Raw genomic sequence first — 4,349 nt, 5'->3', positions numbered from 1 at the left:
ATGCGGCCCCTGCGCTGCGGGAGGAGCTGGCGCACGGCGCCCCGCCCCCCCTTTGCCGGAATATTGGTTCACCCCTCTTGAGGCACGCTGGGAGCAGCAGGGGCCACTGGTCTCTTCCTCGGCGCGCGGAGGCTGTTGGTGGTGGCTGGGGCGGCTGGCACGCGCTCACGGTGGGGGCGGGGACAGCCCGCCCGTCCGGTGTGTTGCCGGGCAGGGAGCTTTCCCGCCGGGGCGCGGGTAAGGAACTGAGGCGCCTTAACGGTCCTGAGCCTAACTGGTCTCCGCTAGCGGCGGTGGAGCGGGTCAGGGTGCTCGCTGAAGAGGTAGGCCAGGCTGCAGCGGGCGGGGGTCCGGGCCGGGCTGAGCCGGTAACGGGAGGGGTCGGCGGATGGCCGTGAAACGCCCTTCCCGAAAGCCTCGTGCTGCCCTCCCCGCTGCAGTAGGTGCAGCGGGCACGGGAGCTGGGAGGGCTTGGGGCCGGGAGGGCTTGGCCGCGGCTGGAGTGCCGGTTTGTGGGGGGAACAGCCGTGCCGTTTTAGCGCACGAACGACCTTTCCTTTTCCCCTTGTTAATCTTGTCTCCATGAAACAAAGCGTGGAGTGAATCGGTGGCCCTTCGTCCTCTGGAGTTTCTAGTTTTGAAGGTTCCTATGTGGGCTTCTCGCTGCAGCTTGGGAGAACTCTCCAAAAGCTCACCTTTCGGAAGAGCGGGTTTTCTTGTTTCTTTATATATTTGGTTTATTTTGAAGTCTTATGGGCAGGCTTTTGCCATGCGGCCAGCACTGCACAGTCTTAAATGCACCATATCCCGTTATAAGGACCACGCATTTTAAAGGAATGCTTTTTCAGTAATGTGGAAAAGATGAGTGGGGCTGTCATACGCAGTCACCTGTGCCTGGCTTTCTGAGATGTTGATGGGTTTCCGCATAATTCCTGGTTGCTGTAGCAGGCCACTGGAACTCGTGTAATAGTGTAGCTCTTAATCTTGAAGTGAGATGATGGGGGCTTTTTTTTCTTCGGAGCGGGGGGGGCATAGATTCTGATGTCTGTTCTTTGAAATTGGGCAATTGGTTCAAGTATTTCTTGTTGGGCTCATTGTACTGTTCCTGTGTCTCAGTTGCTCTTACAAGTGAAATTGTATTCTCCCTTTTCTTTCAGATGAAAGCAGTGGAAGTCTGTCGATGGTCTAAGCAAGCACCAACATGACCACAAGATGTCCCAAGAGCATGGTGTGCTTGGCTTTTCTTATTAAATGCTTAGTCTGTATAAAACTTTATTTACTTGTGAATTTTTAAGTATTTGCTTATTAATTAATTGATCTTTTTCATATGCTGTTAATTTAATTCTGCAGAGATTATCAGTTCCAATACTTAAATTTTTGCCTTTGTGTTGCCCATTCATTCCTGTACAGAATGAACGCGGTGTCAAAAAAGGCAAACAGGAATTCTTGCTCAAACTGTTTAAGGAGCTGGTTATTTACCTTTCTCCTCCCTGTTTTTGCAAGGACAAAAAAAATCTGTAGAAATTGTATGCTTGAGCAGTTATATAGTAGACTCTATGCTTCAGTCTTTTTAAATAAAGAATCTGACAGTTATTAAAGAAGGAGAAACTAAAATGATAATGGCTACTTTTAGTGTTGTTTAGCTGTCCTGTCTATCATGATAACTTCTTACACCTGTGCTGCAAGTAATTAGTACATAATATTTCAGACTCCTGCAGTGGCCTTTAGTTTTTCCATTGCAAAAAGATGTCTACAGCTTCAGAATACTCAGCTACAGAAAAGAAGAAAATCTTCTTTAATGAGGAAAAAATGTGTGTTGCCTTTGTGCATTTGCCTTTTTGTTTTTTATGTCCGGTGTCAGAAAGGTATAAAGAGAATCCTTCTGTAGGACTATTTGGTATTGGACAATAGTGATTCTACTCTTTTGCTCTACATAGAACAGACTTTCTTTGATGCACTTTTGAAAGTGTAAAGTATACTTTAATATTGCTAGCAGCAGTGGCCCTTACCTTGGGGATTGCAGGGCCTGTTCCTACCAGAATGCTTAACGCTATGAACCCTTCTTACAGAATTCTAGTATGTTTTGCTGGAAGTTCAGAAGCTCACAGAGATAGCCCTATGTGGTGGAAGCCTCTGAGCATGAGAAGGGCGTGTAGGAAAAAGTTACAAAGTACTGATTGCCCAGCTATCCTGCAACTTCCTTCGTGAGGTGAGTGATGATAATTTCTTGTGCAGGTGTGTCCTTAAGCCTTGTCTTATAATGAAGCAGACTTTCTGTTGAAAAAGAAGTTCAGCAGAATGACTTTAGGGCAGAAATTAGAACTGAAATGTTGAGAGTGAGATCAGCCTGATGACTATGTTCTCATCAACAAAAGCAAAGTGGAAATCCTAAAGTAAAAAGTTTGGTGTGAGTAGCTTCTTAAAAGCAGTGCGTGGCTGCCAGTGTGTCCAAGAGGAGTCTGTGCTTTTCCATGTTTGGCTTTTGGGGGTTGTAACTGTGGAGCAGTTCAGAATACAAGGACTGGAAATGTTCAAAGACTGGCGAAACATGAAAGCTCAGAATCTTATATGCAAAATGCTGTTTCACTGTGAAGTCTTGGAAAAACCAACACTATTGAAAAGTTGAGTAGTGCAAGTCAGCATGAAATTCAGTGGTACCAACGAGGCATTAATAAAAATTGCATGTATTATCAAAGATTTCTTCAGTGCTGAAACTGTGGTTTGTGTAACCTCCATACTGAAGGGCATGCTTTGAAGCCAGGGATGACTTGGTCAGTATTGGAAATGTGATGTAAGAATGATCCAGTACTGAGAAATCATTATGATAACTTACCTGCATTTCAGGGGATGTAAACCATACTGAGTAAACTATTAGACAGCCTACTCTAAATTTACAGAGACTAAATCGAAGGTGAAATTCAGAGTGCAAACTTAAGTTTCAAGTCAAACTGAAGAAATGACTGATGGTCTTGTAAATTAGAAAGGGTCACAATATTACACCACATGCTAGAGAGTGGTGTTCATGTTAAATACTTTGTGAAAGAAAAAAAGATACATTTAGATTGTATAATTGTGTGGTGTTTGCAGTAGCAGCTTTCAAAATGTGATTGCAGCTCTGGGAAAGCAGACTGATTATTTGGCAGCTGCTCACAAAGACAACATGACAAGCTCTTAAGCCAAGCTGTGCAAACTGAGCTGAGTCAAGTTCTGAAAGTAGTTTGTGATCCAATAGCTGTCCATGCTGAAGACACATACTCAAAGTGATTTCCCAGCAGCTATCAGACTGGTTGATCCGGAGTTGTTTAAAGAATATATGCTACTTCCTGATGAGAAATTACTCAAGTAGCTTTTTCGGAAAAAATAAACTGAAGATGGCTCAGTATTTTGCATGAACATGTTAAAATAAGATCCACTACATCACTGTTTGTTTCCTTGCAGGAAAGAATGTAACAGAAATCTTCAGTGAAGTGATGGAATTCCTTCAAGTTTGTCACAATGCCCTTGCAAAGAATGGGAAAGTTTCATGCATTGAAATATTGAAAATCTACTTGAGCAACATGAAAAACACAGACATACTTAATGCTTTACCAGTGCTGTTGATGGAACATGAACTAGTGAAATCCATCCCAGACCTTTAGCATCGCAGACACTGGAGGTTTTTGCGAGGCTGAAGAATAAGATGGGCACTCTTTTTATATGAACCTGTCAGACGCTGGGAAGAGAAATGTATGTGTAATCCACTGAGTAATGATCTAATAACAGGGCTGCTACTTGTTTTTCAACATAAAATTACTAAATCTTACCTTTCTATTATTGGTTTACTGTTCTCTTAAACTGTCATATAACACACAGACATATGTGTGCATGAGTTACTACTGCAAAACTTTGCTCTTGATTCCCACCAGCTAGAAAGTGTTAGTACTGCCACCAACTTGTAGTTAGGATCTGAAATCTTGCTTAGATGGGCAAAGAGCCTCTCTTGCATGTAGGCTTTTTAAAAATTGGATTTGCAGATCTTAGCTTTTGACTTTTTTCCAAAGGGATGAGGGTGAAGCTGATCCTTGTAACTTTGTACCAGTCTCAGGGATCTAGAGGATGTTACTGAAAACTGCTGTGTGCTATGTGTGTCCAATCTCACATTGTGTTTACTTTTTTCCCCTAGGAAGAATTGTTAGAAATAGCCTGAGACCAGTGGCAGTCTATGCAAGATGACTGCATAAGAAACAAAAAACTGTTAAAAAGATGGAATATTAACCCTGCATGTACACAACGTGCTTTTAACTGTATTGGGGCAGTATCTGGTAATGTTTATGTAGACAAAAAATAAAGATTTATGTTTCTGTTCTCAG

At 43.0% G+C, this 4,349-nt stretch overlaps 1 long non-coding RNA gene across 1 annotated transcript; it reads left to right on the top strand.

Annotated features, from left to right (window-relative positions):
• The first annotated feature begins 157 nt into the window (after positions 1–157).
• Positions 158–4,349, top strand: LOC103903050. Its single transcript, XR_657829.2, has 4 exons — positions 158–323; positions 1,158–1,228; positions 2,070–2,209; positions 3,439–4,349. It is a non-coding gene; the product is annotated as an uncharacterized LOC103903050 (long non-coding RNA).

This window comes from Aptenodytes forsteri, unplaced genomic scaffold (assembly GCF_000699145.1).
Source record: "Aptenodytes forsteri isolate BGI_AS27 unplaced genomic scaffold, ASM69914v1 Scaffold69, whole genome shotgun sequence".
Classification (NCBI taxonomy): domain Eukaryota; kingdom Metazoa; phylum Chordata; class Aves; order Sphenisciformes; family Spheniscidae; genus Aptenodytes; species Aptenodytes forsteri.
This window is presented reverse-complemented; position numbering and strand designations above follow the sequence as displayed.